General features: G+C 33.8%; 1 protein-coding gene across 4 annotated transcripts in view; it reads left to right on the top strand.

Annotated features, from left to right (window-relative positions):
* The first annotated feature begins 1,925 nt into the window (after positions 1-1,925).
* LOC113521621 (zwei Ig domain protein zig-8-like) overlaps positions 1,926-23,670 on the top strand; it is a 253,051-nt gene continuing 231,306 nt past the window's right edge. For 3 of the 4 annotated variants that reach the window (XM_052899818.1, XM_052899819.1, XM_052899820.1), the window contains exon 1: positions 1,926-2,128. The gene's annotated coding sequence lies outside the window, so the exon portion shown is untranslated. The remainder of the gene's footprint in view (positions 2,129-23,670) is intronic. The other variant, XM_052899821.1, reaches the window with a different exon arrangement.

The raw sequence follows: 23,670 nt of genomic DNA on the forward strand, positions 1-23,670 counted from the left end.
AATGTCCAATAATCCATTTACTTCAACGCCCGCAGTTGAGAGCACCTGCAAAACTGATCTGAGAAGTAATACAACATCTTATACTTGAAATTAATAGAAATTTCGCCGTAAACGACTTCCCTCGCTTTATCCCTCAAAATTCCAGTCACTTTTAATGGCCGCTCTAATAGGTGCTATTATAACTTTATCCTGCACTAATTACTGTTGGCAACTTCTACAATCATTGTATTGTTTTTGTAACTATAACGTCCATTTGTAATTCAGAAGGTGAGTGGCAAAAGGAATGACGGATAATTAAGTTTTATACGGACATTTGCTTTTAGATAAAGAATATCGTAATGAGAGAGACAAAAAATCCGATTGTGATTAATGACTTCTCGGGATTTTCTCTTTCGTGATAATTTTATTTATTTACTTCTTTATTATACCATGACACGTGACCACACCATTCTGATAGAATACGGAAACATGATCTATGTATACGATCAACCGAAACGACAACGTTGCACTCTCAATGTTTGGCCGTCTTATGCTGGCTCGCTAAGTGCTTTATTATTATTTATTTACTATCTTTTACCCGCGACTTCGTTCGCGTGACTGGAATAAAATGTAGCTTATGGCCCTTCTCAATCTCATATAGTAATATAATACCTATATACCAAGTTTCATATCATTGGTTAAACTTCTTAAAAATTGCTACGAGGTAACAAACAAACTCATTTGTTCACATTTATAATATTACCTATCTATATGTCTTCACGCCAAGTCCCTTAAAGTATAGGCAGAAGACTGAATGCTAAAGACTCCTATCCTTACGCATACCTCTTGCTTCTTGCACTTTCATTCCTGCACTCTCATCCATGGTCGCTAATTCCGGAGACTCTTGACTCCTCCTTTAAGTTAAAACACGATCTATCATATCATAATAGGTTAACAACATTGAAATTAATAAGGATTTATTTTATTCATTTGTGAAGCAAAATGATAATTATCGCGCAGCATGTGCTTGTGAATACATGTTATTGTATTCTAAATGCAAATATTTTAAATTAAATAGATCTGTGTAACATCTTGTCGTTTATGAATATGTTTTATTAATTTTAAAATTAGAATAATAAAAATGACATTAGTAATTATTATTTCTTAGACGTTTATTAGAATACTGAAAAATGGAATTTAAAAACAATATGTATATAAAAATTTAAAGGCTATACAAGCTGCCAGTACGTCAGCAACAGTAATCAATATTAATGTTATACTTAATATTATTTGTACTTAATTAACGACTTCTTATCACAAATATTTATTTATTTGAACAAGTCAATATTTCGACCCTGTTGCGAAAGCCGCTAATTATATATAATATATATAAAATCAACCGTGAAAATATAAAAAGTCAATCTAGTTTTGTTACGATTAAAATAAAAAATAAAAATAGTAACAAATCTAATAATTCTATCAGTTCATTTATTTTTTATTTATAATACTACTAATTGGAGATCAGCAGATTCTTATTGTTGGATCGATTAATTATCTGTTTATTTTTTCATTAATTTCTATTAAAAATAAACTATATTTATATTTTGACTTGACGCGAACACTTAATACTATTTAGAAGGCTTGATCAAGCAAAGGTAATTTGGGTACTCAATTTAAATATGAAACCTCAAGTCTACGAGCTTGAATCAAGCCTCTTGGCTGTCTACAGAACTTTTGAGTAAACATAGTACTAGATTCACTAGCAAATGAAGCTGTTTACTATATTCTTTCTATGAACGGTACGAGTAAACCCTTTCTTTATCATAAGCATATATAACGGAACGCGTTAAACCTTATTACACTCTATAATAAAGAAAAAAAAAACATATTGAAAAAAGTGCGCCATTTCCACCCCGGGCGTATCTAGCCGAGCGATTGCAGCGCCATCGCCATTTTCGTCCGCAGTCGCAGATAAATCGCGTCGGTATCACACGCGCCCGCCTGCCGTACGCCGGTACGGGCTGAAAAAAAATATAACATCGATTTTTGAACGTGTACATACTGTGACGTGACTGTGTGACTTATGTGTGTGTGTGATTGATATTAAAATAGTGATGTGACACAAATTTTAAATTTGGAATTTCTTCATGTAAGTTGACATTATTTTTTATTAGGTTCCAATATTAAAATTTTTTTGGATTTTTTTTTCCGCTTTATAATAAAAATTCAAATGTTTTTTCTTGGTGAGCGTGTGATAAATAGGTGCTATTAAATGTTTCGGTCGTTCTAATGGGAGAGGTTTGCTGTGCAATTACTGTTATTAAAACTTTTAATACCGACTGTAAGCCGTATTATTACTGTCATAAAGTATGCGATGTGTGTTTTCAATGAACAATCAGTGACCGGTGAACAGCGGTGGCGTGAAATTAAATAAAATTGTGATGAATTACCTTATTACCGCCACGCGATGAAGTTTTTATTTTTGTATCGTGATTATTGGCCGTTGATATTAATTTAGTTTTACTTTACACTTATATGTTTAATTAGTTCTTGTTAATTTTGATAAGTTTGAATAATTATAGAATTTGAAATAAAATAATAATAGTAATTAAACAAAAATGTTTTAAGTATTCCACTATTTTATTTTCGTTTTAATTAAAATTACATATTTCGGCTTATGACACTTTCAACAATTTCACGGTTTGAATTTTAATTTTTAAAATTAATTAGTTTAAAAACATAATTTAAAGAACATTTAAAGAAAAATAAACTTTGTAATTAAATTCGAACTTGAATGATTTTTATTTTAAATTTATTTTTATTTTAATTAAGCTGACATATTTTTTTCTTCGTCATATAACAATTTCGGAAAAATTTAAGGACTTAAATATGAACATAGAAAGAACGTCAAAAGGCGAAAACGCTGCCGATGTTCTATCAAAATTATTAAAAACTCAAAAATACACCAAATGACAACAATGGACACTATCAATACATATTTTATTTATTGTATAGAAAAAATTATATTAATGGAAAAGAAATATATTTATTTATATTAATGGAAAAGAAAAATTTATAGACATTTATGGAATATTTAATAAATATTTGTACACATTTTTTTAATTATCACAACGTAACTTTCTTAAGATATTTTTTTTATTTTGACATTTAAATATTATTGAATAATATCTAAATAAGTACGTATATATAAATATAAATACAAATCCGGTTTTCCAATATTTATTCACGCTGATCTCCGAAATCGCTCGACCGATTTTAATGGAATTTTGCTAATGTATATTGTTTGTTGCAATTTGAGAGATAGAATAGTTTTCATCCCGATAACTGACCCTCGATATAATTAACCCGGTATGAGGGTAAGAGGGGGTAAAACAACATTTGCTGGTTCAGCTATTTAGAATACCCTACCCATAAACTGTACCCTACCTATTATTTATGCCTTCTAATTATATGTCAAGTCATTGTAGATAACAAAGGATTAGATTCTAAATTCTTTTATTTTTTATATGTTATGCCTAGTCTAAAAACTTTTTTATGCTACTTAGAATAGCAAACAAGCTGACGGCCCACCTGATGGCAAGTGGTAACCGTCGCCTATACACACGACCATGGGGGGTAGAGATATAATATGTACTATTAGTCCATATATATGTATTATTAGATAATAATGTGGAATATTAGTTCCATTGCTAGCAATATACCCTATCAGGTCGACCTCCACGTGGTTCCGCCTGGAAACCATCAAGGTGAATTCTAGATGTATTCATCACGATGGGCTAACTGACCTGCCTTTTCATCCTCACCTATCATCCCTCACTGGTGCCCCGTCAGCGTATACCGTTAGCGCAGGCGGGGTTACCATTCCATTATCATCCATTAAAAAAAATATATATACACACGAACAATATCACGGACATAACAGAGTATACTATGTCGCCCATATATTTCATGCGTTGCCATTCCCGAGGGCTTTGTAATATATCAACTTACGTACTTAAATATAGCTATGTACGTAAACTTTTTGTTACAGAGTGAGAATTACAGCAAATGTCATTCACACAAAAAAATACATACTTCAATGATGTGTATGTGTGTGTGTATTGTATGTGTGTATGTAATGTCATTGTCTATTTCTAATAAAAGTTTGTTTCTTTTTTCGAACAATTTAAAATCTTATTTTTTCAAATAATATGTGTTTCGGTTTAGATATGGCAATGAATTTACTGGGTACAGAAGAATAACACCTGAGTCCTCAGGAATGGCAACGCATGGGAGGTATCATGGGCGAAACAGTACTTGTTATGTCCATGGAACTGCTCATGTCAATAGGCGACGGTTACCACTTTCCATCAGGTGGGCCGTCAGCTTATTTGCCATTCTATGTTGTATAAAAAAATATATTATATTTTTTTTACAAATAAATAAATAACACGGAATCTATTTATCATAAAGTGATAGCCAGTTCTGATATAATTTTGATATTTCGTATATTTATAAACGTTAGCATTATGTTCCGTGTTTGTGAAATAAATAATAATATGAATTTAATATAATAGTTAATTACAGGCTTAAGCTTTTATTAATTATTATTAATATGGTTAGTTTTTTTTCTTTTTTTTTGATTGGTGAAAATGGTATGGTAACCCCGCCTGCGCTAACGGGATACGCTGGCGGAGCACCAGTGAAGGGTGATAGATGAGAATGAAAACAGGCCAGTTAGCCCATCATGATGAATTCATTAGGAAATAACCATGATAGTTTCCAGGGGACCGCGAGCTCGACCTGGCTGGGTATATTGCTAGCAATGGGATTCTCAGTCTCCATTACTAACAATCCCTTTCCTCCCTATGGTTGGCTGTTAACTCATCTTAATTAATAGTCATTATTTAATTTATCGTTAAAATAATTCGTTTTTTATTTTAACCACGACGGTTTCCAGGCGGAACCGCGTGGAGGTCGACCTGATAGGGTGTATTGCCAGCAATGAGTCAATTAGATCCCATTACTAACAATTCCTTTCCCCCCAAATAATAATCGGAGTTCGTCGTGTCAGCCTTTAACTGTCCACTGCTGAACTTAAGCCTCCCCCTTGGTGGGTTTTACCAGTAGTTGCCACGTTTGGCAGGCCAGAAAAAGGCATATGAGTACATTAAAAACAGCTGGCCTTATTTTTATATAAAGTTAGCATCGTCAAAACTTGAAGAGTTTATTGCGAAGTAAAATGGAATGAAATAGAAATATGGTAGTTTTTTATTTAGGTATTATGTTTTGTTACATTCAACCGGAATGGTTTGCCTGAGGTCACCTACGATACAATAATATTGGTGAATGGAACAAAATACAAGAATAATGTGTTAAAATCTTTTACTTTATTTGCTTTATTTATTTGGAACGGTCAATTTGAAGGAACGGATAAAAAAAAAATAGAAATTAATTGGAGAAAAGATTCAGAAAATTGAGTGAAGTGGTATAAGTGTACGAGTTTTACCATAAAAGTTTGTGCCAAAAAGTTGAACCATTAAATATCACTTTTGTGGTATAAAAAAATTGGTATTTTACGGTTCAACATAAATGTAACTTGACAATGTGTTAATTAAATCATGCTGTATATTTTCCAAAACATAAAAAAAAATTATTGTATTGTATTGTCAAATCTTTATTGTATAATTCACATTGAATACTGATAAATGATTTAATATACAATGGCGGACTTATCCCATAAAGGGATCTCTTACAGTCAACCTTTGAGAAGCTGAAAGAAAACTGTAGAATGTATAAGGGTAATAACCATACAATTAAATATAAACTAAATAATACCCAGTAAAAAAATATAAAAACAACTCTATATACCTACGTATATAAATAATAAAAGTACATGAATAATAATATAACATTAATACATAAATAAATATTGTTTTTTTAAGAAAGATACAATTGGAAGTTTATTGTTTTTTATATATCATTGAGATGGCAAACAAGCATACGGCTCAGTTGATGGTAAATAGTTACCGTAGCCTATGAACGCCTGCAATACCTACGCGCGCGTTGCCGACTTAAAGAAACCTCTTTACAAATTAGCAAGTAATTTACAATAAATCTAAGTTGAAGTACTTTTGTCGTCCACGTCTATCTAAGTCTATGACAATAACTCGTTCTTCAAAACCGAAATTCAGTAATCTTTTATTTATTTCTTTTTTTATTAACCGTCACTTTTCCTTTTGTCTACGATTATTTATTTTCAGTTGGCGATATTTCGGCACATTTTCCGAACGGCGCGGCGCCATTGTGGGATGGCTTTTTCCATGACGTTTTTCCTTTTTTCTTATTACTTTGGGTACTTCAAGTGTAGCGTGAAACAGCACTTGGTGAACCGTCATAGTCCGGACAACAGTCGAGGGAAGAATTTCCCCTCTTCAGTTGTTCGAATTCATGACCCGTGTTATCTCCGTACTTGCTGAGAGATTCGTGGTCACATGTCGACCTATTTAACGTAAACAACTGCATGTATCTCTAAAAAAAAAAACTATAAAAGAAAAATGCGTTCTTAAAAAAAACAACTTCAAATGTGGTAATACATGTTATTTTGGTTTTAAACCTAAACTACTGAATCGATTTTAATAAAACATTCATGGGACCAATCTTGTAAGTAAATCCTTTCAGGTAACAAACGATTTTTTTTTTAAATCGGTTTAGAACTGCCAGAGATATGAGGTAACAATTACAAGAAATATAAAAATCACAATTACCAGATGGAGACTTTGTGCAAAAGTTGATTGCTTGGGTACCTCTGTCCCATTCGTATTTCTACCGTGAAGCAGTTGTGTTTGCATAGTTGTGTTTTGGTTTGAAGAGTGGGATATGGTGTGAATTCACAGGGTACACAGGAATAACATCTGCGTCCTCAGGAATGGCAACGCATGGGGGATATCATGGGCGAAACAGTATACAGTATACTCTGTTATGTCCATGGTACTGCTTATGTCTATAGGCGACGGTTACCACTTTCCATCAGGTGGGCTGTCAGCTTGTTTGCCATTCTAAGTTGTATAAAAAAAAATCAATCGAATTGAGAACCTTTTTTGAAGTCGATTGAAAAAACAAACTTCTTTTATGACACCCACAGGAAAAGAAGGGGTAGACCAATCTATACCGGGACCATAGGTCGATTGGAACTTATTATTATCATTTATTTTATATTATAAATACATTATTCTATATTTAAAAGTAACAATAGACAAATAATAATGAACATTCGCGTAGGTGGGAGACGAGAGCTCGTAAAACTAGCGTGTGCGGTTATTAGACACAGCTATGTGTTAGCGATATCTCGTGTAAATGTTTTTTCTATTTTTACACTTGTCTATTGTTAGTGTAAAAATATATTCTACGTTTCTATTAATAGCGAGAAACGTTGACGAGATACTGTTCTTATTAATATTAGAAATATTTATTTATTTCTTTAAAGTTTAATACACAATTATGTAATATAAGTGTACATATGGTACATATTCTCTATCAGTCAACCATGATGCAAGCAGAAAATTACTATTACAATATGTATAAATATTGTTACTACATATTACATATATATATATATATATATATATATATATATATATATATATATATATATATATATATATATATATATATATATATATATATATATATATATATATACTTTACCGCTAACGACACGCCTACTATTCCAGTGGCGTGGACGAAATCGCGGTTAGAAACTAGTTTTAAATTAAATAATTTGTAAGCAATTAATAAGAGGCATTGTAAGCTGTCAAAAAGTATACTTGTTGCAGAGGAAAGAAAACATAATATCGTTACCGTTCCGAAACCTATATATTGGATTTGTTATTTGTATATCATACATGTATATAATACTTCTGCCTGGGTGAAACATTATATAATATATCCTATGTTTTAGGATGTCTTGCGTGTACCAAATTTTATTGAAATCCATTTTTCTAATGGGCGAAAATAGCATGGTAATCCCGCCTGCGTTATCCGTATACACTGGCGTGGCACCAGTGACAGGTGATTGGTGAGAATGAAAAGGTAGATCAGTTAGATTATCATGACGAGTTCAACGATAAATTAGTCACGATAGTTTCCAGGGGAAATCGAGTGGAGGTCGACCTGATAGGGTACAATGATAGCAACGGATACTAACCTCCCCATTACTAACAATCCCTTCTCCCCACCTGAAATCTGTTTAGGTAGTTTATGCATTAAAGAGTGGCAAGTTTCTTCAATTATAATAGCAAAGGAATCCTTCTCCTCTGGATATTGATGGCGGAAAAGGTCATTACCTATTTTAATATCACTCATACCAGTTGGTATCGATCTATCTATTTATTTCATTATTATATAATACGATCTTATATCAATATATATATTTCTTTTTTATGAGTGAAAATGGTATGGTAACCCCGCCTGCGCTAACGGAATACGCTGGCGGAACACCAGTGAAGGGTGATAGATGAAAATGAAAACAGGCCAGTTAGCCCATCATGATGAATTCATCAGGAATTAACCATGATAGTTTCCAGGGAGAACCGCGAGGAGGTCGACCTGGTTGGGTATATTGCTGGCAATAGGATTCTCAGTCTCCATTACTAACAATCCCTTTCCCCCCAATATATAGATATTGTAAATGCAATATATATATTTATATAACTATATATTACCCATCCCGAGAGGAAAACCTACTTGTGTTTTTCACTTAGAGATAATACCGAGCAATCAGCGGAGATGTCGGTAGGGACCGCCCTAGTCAGACAAACGGGACGCGATGAAAAGGGGCCAAGTAAAAAGTATTCGTAACCGGCGAGCTTGTATGAATAGATTGATGAATATGTAACAGCCGTGAGAGAGAGAGAAAGAGATAGAGATGTGATTGTATTTGAGCATTGAGCATTCGGTTTGAAGGGTGGGATATGGCGTGAATTTATTGGATACAGAGGAATAACACCTGAGTCCTCAGGAGTTGCAACGCATGGGGGATATCATGGGCGAAACATTATACTCTGTTATGTCCATGGTACTGCTTATGAGCAGTACCATTATGGCCCACCTGATGGAAAGTGGTAACCGTCGCCTATAGACATGAGCAGTACCATGGACATAACAGAGTATACTGTTTCGCCCATGATACCCCCATGCGTTGCCATTCCTGAGGACTCAGGTGTTATTCCTCCGTACCCAGTAAATTCACGCCATATCCCACCCTTCAAACCGAAACACAGCCATGCAAACACATCTGCTTCACGGTTGAAACACGAATATATTTGTTTAGTCCGCAACTTTATTCACGTAATCGAATTAAAAATAAATGAATAAATGAAAACCCTTTATTTTTCCTTTCAAAGAATGATACAGATTATAAATATTAATAATATGTACACGAACAATATAAATAATTAATTACATAAACTTAATTTATTCATTTTCATTTAAGAGTTTCCTCTTGTCGGTGCAACTAATTCATGCATCTTCCTCCAGCCAGCTCTATCCCAGGCCATATCCTTTATCTCCCTATACGACATGACGCTTAGTGTTTCCTTTATCTGTCCCATGTAATTAATCCTCGGTCTTCCTCTTCCTCTTTTGCCCTGTCTTTTCTTCTGTTATGCTCTTAAAAAAATCGTCATGTCGTATAAGGTGGCCCAACATTTTGCCTCTTCTTAATTACATAAACTTAATTACATAAAAGCAAGATAAAGAGGCAACAATGGCCGGTGATATCGTTAAATAGCGATCTCTCCCAGACAACTTTTATGTACGTATATATTTTTTTCTATTCCATTTATCATCACTACATAGTATAAAACAAAGTCGCTGTCGCTGTCTGTCCGTCCCTATGTATGTTTAAATCTTTTAAACTACGCAACGGATTTCGAAGCGGATTATTTTAATAGATAAATTGATTCAAGTGGAAGGTTTATATGTATAATACATGCATAATATTGTAGAGAAACACTGATAAATTTAGAAGTTTCTAATGTGATGTGATGTAATGTGTACCCGCGCGAAGCCGGGGCGCGTCGCTAGTTGTATATACATATATGTCTAATTTTATGATTTATGCTTGAGTCGTCATACATTCACATTTATAATATTAGTCTAGATTGAATTAGTTGAGCAAACCGGTTTGTATAAATGAATACTTGTATTCATTTCTCATGTTATAAATGTTTCTCATTGTATTGTATAATTTCTCATTGTCTAGTTTCTCACAGACAGTACAGACCGAGTCTAGTTTGTGAAGTATAGTATAGTTATAAATGAATTATTAATATTGTTTTTTGTTGTAACATATATTTTGTTAAAAATTACCTTCTTGTCCGCTACTTTATTCGAATGGATTTCAGAAATAGGTCACCTTTAGATACCATATCGAAATTATTATAAAAAACGTGTTTTAGATTGTAAGTTACTCTTTTAGGTATACGACTGTGATAACTGTTGTGTGAACAGTTGTGTTTGCATGGCTGTGTTTCGGTTTGAAGGGTGGGATATGGCGTGAATTTACTGGGTACAGAGGAATAACACCTGAGTCCTCAGGAATGACAACGCATGGGGGGTATCATGGGCGAAACAGTATACTCTGTTATGTCTACGGTACTGCTCATGTCTATAGGCGACGGTTACCACTTTCCATCAGGTGAACCGTCAGCTTGTTTGCCATTCTAAATTGTATATAAAAAAAAACTCAATATGCTATGTTAGCTTCAATTAGTTAAATATTTTTATTTTACGTGGTGATGACCTAATATATTATTAGTAAAAGGGCCTTTTTTTTTAAATGAGTAAAAATAGAACCCTGCCTTCGCTATCGGTGTACGCTGGCGGATCACCAGTGAGAGGTATTAGGTTAGGATGAAAGCAGGTCAGTTAGAACATTGTAACGCTAATTTATGTGGAATTAACCATTATAGTTTTCAAGGGAAACCTCCTTATATACCCTATCAGGTCAGGATAGAGCATAATGTTATGAATGGGATTGGTAATCCGCATTCATGGCTGTAGCTAGGGGGGAGCATTGACAGGCAACACTCTACTTTAAAAGGCCCAATGAACTACCTTAAAATGAAAGACTCTAAGAAAATTAGATAGATTCGCTTTTCCACAGACATTTAATTATGGCTTATGCCCTACCAAAAACTTCTTTTACCCTACTTTAAACTTGGGTCTAGCTACGATCATATCCGCTTTACTAACAATCCCTTCCCCCCAGCAAGTGCAGGAAGTGTGCCGGCAGCACACTTGCTCTAGTGTTGTGGGTGATCATGGGCGGCGGCAGTCACTTACCATCAGGTGAGCCGCATGCTCAAAAACCTCGATTTATAGACTTCAAAATTGAAAATGTAAATATATAAGTTGTTTGTTGAGTAAGTACTAGCTTTTACCAGCGTCTTTGTCCGCATCACTGGGATATGTTTACTGATCGGGAAAGTGTCCTATGCCTTCTTCACTCCGTACAGTACGTCTATAGCAAATTTCATAGTGATTATTCAAGCCATTAAGGCGTTATAAGGTAACAAAAAAACTCACTCTCACGTGTATAATATTAGTAAGGACACAGACAATATAATACGTAAGGATTTATTTGCGACTTCGTCCGAACATGATATATTGATTAACCGAGATATGAAAACAATCTTGTTCCACAAATAAATCCGACTTCTATTATTGCAAAACCGGTTACTTTGATTTAGAAACCAAATTACTGAACCGATTTTGATAAGATGTTTATAGAACAAATAAAAAATTATATGCCTTGAGTCAAAAATTTCAAACAAAACGGCGTTCTAATAGATGTTCCTAAACACACACACACACACACGCACGCACGCATGCACGCACGCACGCACGCGCTCATGCACGCACGCACGCACGCACGCACGCACGCACTCACACGCACGTACACGCACACACATTAACACACACACACACACATATTAACACAGAGAGAGATAGAGTGAGAGAGAGGTTTACATTCTGTAAATGTGTCTTTGTGTATCTATAGTATATATGTTACCCATTTTTTGCAAACCCTGTAAACGTCAGTTCTATGAGGAGACATTAAATAATTGTCGATCGACCCCAATACCAAACCAAGGCCAACGAGCCATCAATTGATGTAAAAATAACGACTTCGCTAAAACATTAAGCTACATAACCGAAATAATACTGTACACAGATTCAATAACAACAGATGTGACTAATAGCACAAATCGCCCCTCTCCACGGACCTTTATTTTCATTTGTAAAAAAGAAAATATTCAAATTGATTAGTCTCCATAAAGCCAGTGGAATAAATTGTTCAAATATATCTATAGCCATTTCGAAGATTGCTTTTATAAACGGAGCGTTCCCATCATTGGTCTCGGGACACTCGTTATTAATGATGTACTTGGTACAGAGCGTCACGTGGAAAATTGTAGGCATTTCTTTACCCGTCTCGTGTTGTCGTATCTCCGCGCTCGTTTAATCTATGTTAGCGAACGTTTGTTGACCTTTGAGTATTTCTTATGGTCATATTAGTCAACTACGAAGTAATTTATAATGGTACCTTACATTTGCTAATAGTATAAATATAAAAGTGCGTTCGTTTGTTGTTTCTTGGTGTTTACTGACTCATTTAATGCTAAAGTTTGGTATAAATATATTATTTCTAATGGAGAAGGGAACTGGAAAGAAAACAAAGTATTTTTTATTATACATAGAATAGCAGTGTGATCCCGGCATAGAATAGGCTACCACTTTCTTTCCCATGGGTATCGTAAATGGCAACTAAGCGAGATAAGGCAACTAAGGGAGGGCGAGACATGGGCAGCAGCGTCCCTCTTAAAACATCACCAAAGCCTAACTGCGGTTGCCAACTCGCCTGCCAAGCGTGGCAACTATTGGTAGATCTCCACAAGAGGAGGCTTATGTTCAGCAGGGGACAGTTAAAGGCTGTTATGATGATGATGATGATGATAGAATGGTAAATAAATTGGTGTCTTTATACATAATTTACAAAATTTTAAGTTTTAGTTTCATTAAATTATAGTTTACTTAAATTATGTCATCCTCGTTATAAATTTATCATATTTCTATTAAATTATAAATTATATAAAAATAGCAAATTTATTGCAACGCATGGGGGTATTATGAGCGAAACAATATACTCTGTTATGTCCATGGTACAGCTCATATCTATAGGCGACAATTACCATTTTCCATCAGGTAAGCCGTCAGCTTGTTTGCTATTCTAAGTTGTATTAGAAAAAAAGTACTAGACATTTATTTTGTAATGTGGTTAATAAAGAGTAAATATAGAAATAGAATTATTTTGCTTAATTCCGCTACCATTAGTATGCATGTGACTGGCAACTGCAAACATTTAAAGATTGACTATTATTATTTGGCACCTAGACTATACAGTTTTGTAGTCTGGGCACCTAACGTTCAACACTAGGCTCCGAGTAACGATCTATTAATTAGCCTGAAGATGCATCGTTTCGAGGTTTAATTACCTATCGCAATATCAATGTAGACTTCAGTCCACTGAATTCATTCAATGGTATAATAATTTTTTTTTATATAACTTAGAATAGCAAACAAGCTGACGGCCCACCTGATGGAAAGTGGTAACCGTCGCCTATAGACATGAGCAGTATCATGGACATAACAGAGTATACTGTTTCGCCCATGATACCCCCCATGCGTTGCCATTCCTGAGGACTCAGGTGTTATTCCTCTATACCCAGTAAATTCACGCCATATCCCACCCTTCAAACCGAAACACAGCCATGCAAACACAACTGCTTCACGGTTGAAACACGAAAGGGACAGAGGTACTCAAGCAATCGACTTTTGTAAAAAGTCTCCCTCTGGTAATTAATTCTAATCTAATAGTTAATTCATTCATTCTCTTCCGTTCAGCTCTATTCCCGGCCATATCTTTATTCTCACTATACGACGTGACACCTAATATTGCCTTTATCTGTTCCATGTAGTTATTTCACAGTCTTCCCTTACTTCTTTTTGCCTCTGCTTTTTCTTCTAATGTACTTTTTAAAAAATCGTAATATCGTATAAAATGGCCCAGGATTTTTTATTTACTAATGTCAAATAATAGTTTATTTCATATCAGCAGATTGTCCTCTTGTCGGATCAATTATTCATTTGTTTATATTTTTATTAATTTCTATTGAAACGTACTATACCATTTCGTGTTCATTTTTAATGCGTCTTGAGCTATCTAATTATGCCTAAATATTTGCTTGAATCTTGTATCTTGTATTATATGAATATAAAAAAAAATTGTGCATGCTCTATCCGTTGACTAATTTTAAATACATTATAAGAATTAAACGCGATGAAAAAAAATGGTTAAATAGTAAATTTTCAACATTCTCGATAGTGTATTTAAAATATCCGTTAGCTCTTGCAACGGATTGGAGCTATGAAGTTGTCGCGTTCGCTAACTTCACTCCGGCCCGGTTTCTATTGAGTCGCTAACAGATGGCGCTGGTAATCACAAAATAAGTTCTTACAATGAAGATACGAACAGAAACTGTAAACACCTGAGCTAGTACATAATAAATTAGCCTAGCGCATCGTCCACTAACAATACATTTCAAAAGATAATGCACCAGCTAATAAAACAATAACCAAAACCACGGCGTTTCCTGAGATACGCTCATTCATACGGGCACACGGCTATTATGCTATTGTTTTGTACGGAACCATGTATTCTGTTGCGAGCCCTGATTTACTATTCTTATCTGTAGACATAGATTGCCGAAAATTGTGTTCTATTTAGAGCTATTCTGTGTATACAAAATTAGCAACATATTAAATAAATAATCTGTTAAACCTTAACAGGTTGTGATATAAATATATATATATTTATATATTTTGCAGACTACTATTTGGTCCATTTTGTTAGTAACAATTTCCTTACAAACTATATTAGTTAAAAAAAAAGAAAAACAATAAAAAAATGTCCATTTAACTAAAGCAATTCACTCAGACGCGACCCAGCCGAATAGATATGAAGAATATGAAACGCCCTAAAGAAGTTTAGTTGTTGATCACTGAATCGCGCTTAAACGACTAAACAAATATTAATAAAATTTGTCATACAAACAGGCCATTATATTATTAATATGCCACTTAATAGAGTTGCAAATAAAAATTAGACGAATTGAGAACGTAAGCTCTTTTTAAAAAAGGCTTAAGAGCGTTGGTAATTTTTGCTTACAGAAGTGTGGCAACGTTACTATTATCTGTCAATTTAGAAAAAAAAATAACATTTTTCAATGTGACCGTGTGGTCCCGGCATAAAATGGACTACCCCTTTCTTTCCCATGGATGTTGTAAGAGACGACTAAGGGAACTTGATGGTCAAAAAATGGGCAGCAACGTGTCTCTTAAAATATTAACAAAGCATAAATGCGGTTGCCAAACCGTCTGTCAAGCGTTGCAACTACTAGAAAATTCCCCCAATAGGAGGACGCTTATTACTGGAGAATTAACAGCTGGATGAGGCTGATGATGAATTAGTTTAATCATCAATGGTTTAGAAAAACATACAAATAATGAATACAACTGGCAGTGATAGCGTGAGGATCGTGGCGTCACTTGATTGATTACCGCATTGTCCGCCGCTCTCATTGTTTGCCGGCTTAGAACTTTATACAACAAAGCACAATTAGGACGGATGGAAATTATCTGTATTAAAGTTTGCAGATTGAAAGATCCAACGTTTTGAACAGAAATATCCAAATAATAAGTAGATTTTGTGACAAGGAATTTATAAAAAAAAAAAATTATAATAATCTATAATATGTAAATGAATTGCAAATTTTTTTTATACAACTTAGAATGGCAAACAGGCTGATGGTCCACTTGATGGAAAGTGGTAACCGTCGCCTGTAGACATGAGCAGTACCATGGACATAACAGAGCATACTGTTTCGCCCAAGATACCCCCCATGCGTTGCCATTCCTGAGGACTCAGGTGTTATTCCTCTGTACCCAGTAAATTCACGCCATATCCCACCCTTCAAACCGAAACAGCCATGCAAACACAACTGCTTCACGGTTGAAGCACGAATAGGACAGACATACCCAAGCAAACGACTTTTGTACAAAGTCTCTCTCTGGTAAATAATAAATAATAAATGTGTTGCTAAGCACAAATCTCAAGAACAGCTGGACCGATTTCGCTAATTCTTTTTTTTAGAATATTCCTCGAAATACGAGGGTGGTTCTTACGGAGAGAAAAATTAAAAAAAATGCCTGGAAAAGTCTAAAAACAAGACTTTTCTATACTCACAAACAAACGATTCGTAATTATACTTAAAAGTCAATTTCAACTTTAATACCATACCGTAAAGTTCAAATGTTAGTGGAGAGGTTCCGGGAAGACAAAACAATCGAGTGATTTTATATTTTTTTTTTATTTTTTGACATAATATAATTGTTGAAAAACTAATTTATTTTTTATTTTTTTATCTTACTAGCTGACCAGGCTTTTCGAATAGCAGAGTAAGTATTAAACAAACTAAAAAATTAAAGAGTCGACTGTTTGGTCGGGGTCAGCTTGTTACAAATATAAACAAATACCAAAAACTAATCATTTGCTTAGAATTATTTTGTTTAATTCCGGTACCATTAGTATGTGTGCGACTGCCAACACTCGAAGACTGACCACCACTATTACTACCAGAAGTTCCGCAACCTTCCTTATTAAAATACCAAAAAGGTTTGCCAGAGAAAAATTAGAGACGCATCGTGTACCCATCACCATACTTCGCTTTCAAATTTGAATTAAAGACGTGAGTCAGATGTCGGCCAGACTAAAATGGGATTACGCAAATATATTAGCCATATGGATCCTGATGTCTGGTGGGAAAAGATCTCTACCCTGTGTATGCATGTTTTTTTTTAATGTGTGACAATGGAATGGTAACCCCACCCGCGCTATCGACATACACCGGGGGGGCACCAGTGAAGGATGATAGGTGAGGATGAAGCAGTTCAGTTAGCCCATCGTGATGAATTCAACGAGAATTGTTCACGATGGTTGCCAGGAGGAACCTTGTGGAGGTCGACTTAATAAGGCATATTGCTAACAATGGGACTGTCAAACTTTATTGCTAACAATCCCTTTCCCCCCAGTGTATGCCTATTGATGGACAGTGTCACCGACGCCGTCCCAGTAAGAGATAGCTTGATGACCTAGGTCCTTTTAAAAGGAATAGGCTTATGTTGAGGTAAAACAAAAAGTTTTGGAAGGAGATGTGAGAGGCGTTTGTCCAGCAGTGGGACATCATAGAGTGAATAACAGAATATTTACTCTATACTTCCAAGTAGAGCTTAAAATTGAAACTCAAAAATTGCTCAACCAATTTTAAAATATTCTTTCACATATAGAGAGTCTTTCATATATATGTGTAACATGGTCTGTGTTTTTATTTTCAAGCGTGCAAAGTCGGGGCGAGTTGCTAGTTCGTAATAACATAAAAATTTCTATGTTAATAATTTAGATCTTCATCATCATCATCATCATCATGCCAGCCGTTATATGACCGTTGCTCAATATATGTCTTCTACATAGACTGCCATAAAAACCGAGTCACCTGCATCCACCAACTCCCTGCAGAACTATCAACGGAGTGACGACCTTAAATGCATTGGTATTTATGGTCGTCTCTCTGTCTAGTGAGGGGTCGTCCTACACTACGTTTGCCCGTACGGTATCGCCATTAAAATAGGACTCCTCCCCGTCGGTTGTCGGTTCCCCGGGTATTAGCACATGTAAATAATGGTTAATTAATATTATTGTCAAAAGGATAAATTTATCGTTGATTAAATTAACTTTGATCCAGTACCCTTCACCTGTTTAATTAACGCTAAAGGATTATGAGCGATTGCCGATGAAAAGAGGCCATTCCGGGCGAGGTAGTTTCTAATCATAGAACTAGGCAATCATATATATATTAGTTGTATGTATTTATAATTGTATATGTTACAACTAAGTTTTGCTAGCTGCTTTGTACGCTTGGATTTCAAACGTAGGAACACTAATGAAATACGCCATTTCCAGATAAACGTGTCAAAATTTAATCTATACTAGGTTTTAAATTTGACCTTCATAAACACAAGTGTGTAAATCGCATGCAATTTATTGCAGTAGTTTTTGTGTTATACCGGAACAAAAATACACACATACCAGAGGGAGACTTTGTACAAAAGTCGATTGCTTTGGTACGTCTGTCCCATTCGTGTTTCAACCGTGAAGCAGTTGTGTTTGCATGGCTGTGTTTCGGTTTGTAGGGTGGGATATGGCGTGAATTTACAGGATACAGAGGAATAACACCTGAGTCCTCAGGAATGGCAACGCATGGGGGGTATCATGGGCGAAACAGTATACTGTGTTATATCCATGGTACTACTCATGTCTATAGGCGACGGTTACCACTTTTCATCAGGTGGGCCGTCAGCTTGTTTGCTATTCTAAGTTGTATAAAAAGAAAAAAAAAACACAGAGTGAGGTAGTAAACAGGCATACGGCCTATCTGATGATAATCAGTTAACGTTGTCTATGAACACCTGCAATATTATAGGCATTACGCGCTCAATGCAGACTCTGAAAAACCCTTTTTTTCATAAAGAATCCCATACTGAAGTCTCTTGGAAAATCCTCGACAGGAAGCTCCATAACCTGAGCGATCAAAGGAGGAATTATTTCTTAATGCGCGCTGTACGCGACCTTCCATGTTCTAAGGTAGCCTTTCCCAATGTGAGCGATAACATCCCCTTGTGGGCGCTGCAGGCGCTGGCGGAGCACCAGTGAAGGGTGATAGATGAGAATGAAAACAGGCCAGTTAGCCCATCATGATGAATTCATCTGAAATTAACCATGATAGTTTTCAGGGAGAACCACGAGGAGGTCGACCTGGTTGGGTATATTGCTAGAAATGGGCTTTTTAGTCTACATTACTAACAATCCCTTTCCCCGCGGGTTCTCAAGGTTGACTGGAAGAAATCCCTTCAAGAGATAAGTCCGCTTGTGTACATTTTTGTTATAACCTAATACCTATATTATAAAGCGAATGTATATAAACATATAAATAAATAAATAAAGAGGAAGGATTTTTTCGAAAATATCGTATAAAGTAATGCCAGGTTGATACTTTCCTTATAACTTTCTGTTCGTTCTTGTGATCATATGGCTATATCAGGAAAAACGATTACAACTTCCTTATTACAAGATATATATATGTATATATAATATATATATAAATATATATATATATATATATATACATATACATATATATATATATACATACATATATATATATATATATATATATATATATATATATATATATATATATATATATATATATATATATATATATATATATATATATATATATAAGTTTCTTATTGTAACATAACATATATGTTCAAAATGAACCTTTTTACATACATACATTGATAGATATAGTTTTTTATAAGAAAGAAATTTCATAAACAAATGAATTTAGACCAAAATATATATTACATCAAGTCAACAGACGGCATTTTTACGTACAATTAAATATAATTAATAAATAATCATAAATATACAACAAGAACCGGCATATTTTATAAACAATACATTATAATGTTCGTATCCACATATTAAAACTAATTATGAGAGAAGGAATTGTTAGTAATGGGCATTAGCAGTCCCATTGCTAGAAATATACCCTGGCAGGTCGACCTCCGCGCGGTCTCCCCCGGAAACTACTGTTCATTACTAAACATATGGTAGACTTTGAGGTGTATAACTATGAAAACCAAATCCAATTTGTTACAGTAGTTTTTTCGTAATATAGAAACAAACAAACAGATAGACGGGCATAATTTCTAACAATCATTGTTTTAGCATCTAATGATCTTATTAATATTTATCATATTATAGTACATTACTGCAGCGGCCAGCAACTGAGGCATTGATGGACGAACGTCTAAATGTGGGCCGAGGCGTAGCCGAGGCATACATACGTGAGTCCATTAATGCCTAGTTGTGGCCAAGGTTTGTATAGTGCTTTTTTTAAATAATGCGCGGAAATAAAAAAAACACAATTTTACTTTTTAAGGTTAATGACGAATAACGAACAATAATAATTTTTCACGCGCCATTATGTTCCTTTGTTTTTTTTTTTTCAAAAAACAGCTTTCTACTTGCAAGCCAGTTCGAAATTTAAATAAAACTTTGTATTAGCTACCTCCTTGGTAGCCATGTTTCGAAGTAAAAGGTCATTTCATTTTTAAATTACAGGACAGATATGAGTTTACATAGTAATTTATCTGGCCGCAAAACACGAAAGATATGGATTTTCATACAACTTTTGCCGGCCGCTGCCCGCATGTATCTGGCCAGTACAGCAATTTTGATTTATCTCTAAGAAGATTGTCAAAATAATGCTCACATTTTAAAGCATGTTTGAGAAAAAAATATTTATTTAGACCCTTTTTTTAGTCTTATTATTTTTCTGTTACGCCTTGACCAGACACAATTTTAATTATTCCTCTCCATCTTAAGGTTGCCTGGAAGAGATCGCTATTTGGCGATAACGCTGTCCATTATTGCCTCTATGTATCCTGCTTTTATGTAATTAAGTTTATGTAGTTAAGTAACCATTTTATTTGTGTATATATTGTTAATATTTATAATCTGTACCATTCTTTGCGTTCATCATTATTTCTGTATTAATCTGTATTATTCCTCTGTACCCTGTAAATTCACTGCCATATCCCAAACTATCCGCAAACACAACTGCTTCACGGTTGAAACTCGAACGGGACAGAGGTGCCAAAGCAAACGACTTTTGTACAGTCTCCCTCTGGTATGTAATGTATGTATAAGCAATGCTCGACGAAAATAGGCAATTCTGGCCGAATTAATAATAATTAATCAGAGAACTGGGCAATCATAATCATATTAGATGGCCTCTCCGTAGTTTTTCCGTCACGCTTCCAGGTGTAAATAGTTTATCCGACAAAATTGCGTGTTTTTGTGTGTACGATGCTGGCGCATGTGCGCGTTCAATTCTTAAGAGGGAAGCCGTGAATAACAGAAACTTAGTAATAACGATTATTACTGTGACTATCTATCTATCTATACATAGATAGATAGATAGTCACTCTTTACTGTTTCCTCCAAAAGATTACAATAGTAAACTTATTATAAATATAAACAATTACAAGAAATAATCACAATGAGAAAACAATGGGCGACCTTATCGCTAAAAGCGATCTTTTCCAGGCAACCTTTGCATGGAGAGGAGTAATTATAAACAATATGGTGGGAGGGACAATAAAAAATTCTGTTAGTTATATATATATATATATATATATATATATATATATATATATATATATATATATATATATATATATATATATATATATAGATTATATAGATATAGTGTCTCCATAGAAATGCTTCGAGATAAACAAGTAATTTTTTTCAATTTCGACAATTTTGCGTGACTAATAGTAAATTCTTTATTATTTATTCTTTATTGTACACAAACATAATGTTAAGAACAATTAATTACTTTTAAACATAATGTTTTGTACATTATGTATGGTTATTATAATATACAAAGTTTAGCTTATTTCTAATAAGAGATTTCTTCCAGCAAACCTTTTCATGTGAATTGAATGTTATTTAAAATTAAAATATTTATGTTTATGTTATTTAAATAGTTATGAGTGATTCCTTTATAACTTCTATATTTATTTTTTCATATAATTTCTACATCTTTTTAATGCGTAAACATTAATTTTATTTATTAAATAATATGTCAAGATACATTTTATGCGTAAGTATAGACACTGATAAAAAAAACAAGGCGGCTAATTTAGCAATTAGCTAAAATCCCCTTTTTGATGCTCGATGCTCTATCTATATAATCTAAATCATATATATATATATATATATATATATAATAAATAAAATTAATGTTTACGCATTAATAAGATGTAGAAATTATAAGAAAAAATAAATATAGAAGTTATAAAGAAATCACTCATGACTATTTAAATAACATAAACATATATATATATATATATATATATATATATATATATATATATATATATATATATATATATATATATATATATCTGTGGCAGCAGCAAACGCGAGCATATGTTTTTCTTATCTGCAATTTTTTTTTTTCATTAAAAAAAAGCTTAAATATTATCTTGTAATTATGTGCCATGTATACGTAATATTTAAATCATTACCAATGTTTAATAAAAATGTGTTATCAGTGAAAATTATTTGAACACGTTTAAATTGAACACGTTTTCAATTTACCAAAGGTAACCTACATATAACTATTCCTTAAAAGTACTATCCTCATTTCTTTAAAAATATCCAGTCAAATACAAAATTCTGCAACTAAAGAGCCATCAATTAGTTCTGTTTAAAAAATGAGAACCAAGTGAAATTATGGAAAATCAAAGAGCGAGCAAAACTCAATTTCTTTCGAGTACAGTTGAACGGTGGCAAGGGGAGATATTAAATTTCCTTTCACAAGACAATTTTCTCCACCTAAAATATTATATTCCGATTTTCTTACACTTAAAGCACTTTAAATTGTCGTACAATGAGAAATGATTCAAAGGAGATAATATGATTTCATGAAAATTATAGTTGGCATACCGATGTTGGGATTAATATATCAAAAATATTATTTCTCAAAGGTATGTATCTGTAGAAATAATTTTAATATATTATAATTTTCTAAATATATAAATAAATAAATATATATATATATATATATATATATATATATATATATATATATATATATATATATATATATATATATATATATATATATATATATATATATATATATATATATATATATATATATATATATATATATATATATATATATATGAATGGGACACCGGCACCCAAGCAATCGACTTTTGTACAAAGTTTCCCTCTGGTGACATTAATATAAATTGTTTTAATTAATGATGTACATATATTTCATCATCATCATCGTCATGTCAGCCTTTAACTGTCCAACTGCTGTATGCTGAACATAAGCTTCCATATTGAGGGGCTTTGTCAGTAGTTATCATGCATGTCAAACGTATTGGCAATTACAGTTAGGCTTTGGAGATGTTTTAAGAGGGACGCTGCTGCCCATTCCTCGCCCTCCCTTTGTCGGCTCTTACGACACCCACGGGAAAGGAAGGGATGGCGTATTCTGCGCTGGGACCACACGGTCATTCATATATTTCATAGTATTTCATAAATTTTTAAATACTGATCGTTATTATCAAATTCCTCTTTCTAATGTAAAACGAAACGACGTATGTGGATCTAGAGGTGAGAAATTAAGATTTTTTTTTAATTGGTGATAATGAAATGATAACCCCGCCTGCGCTATCGGGATACGCTGGCGGAGCACCAGTGAGAGGTGATAGGTGAGGATGAAAAGGCAGGTCAATCAGTCCATTGTGACGAATTCCACTAGAATTAATCACAACGGTATCCAGGGGGAACCGCGTGGAGGTTGACCTGAAAAGGTGTATTGCTAGGAATGGGTCAATTAGACCCCATTACTA

This window comes from Galleria mellonella, unplaced genomic scaffold (assembly GCF_026898425.1).
Source record: "Galleria mellonella isolate WM207_F2 unplaced genomic scaffold, CSIRO_AGI_GalMel_v1 utg63, whole genome shotgun sequence".
Taxonomy (NCBI): domain Eukaryota; kingdom Metazoa; phylum Arthropoda; class Insecta; order Lepidoptera; family Pyralidae; genus Galleria; species Galleria mellonella.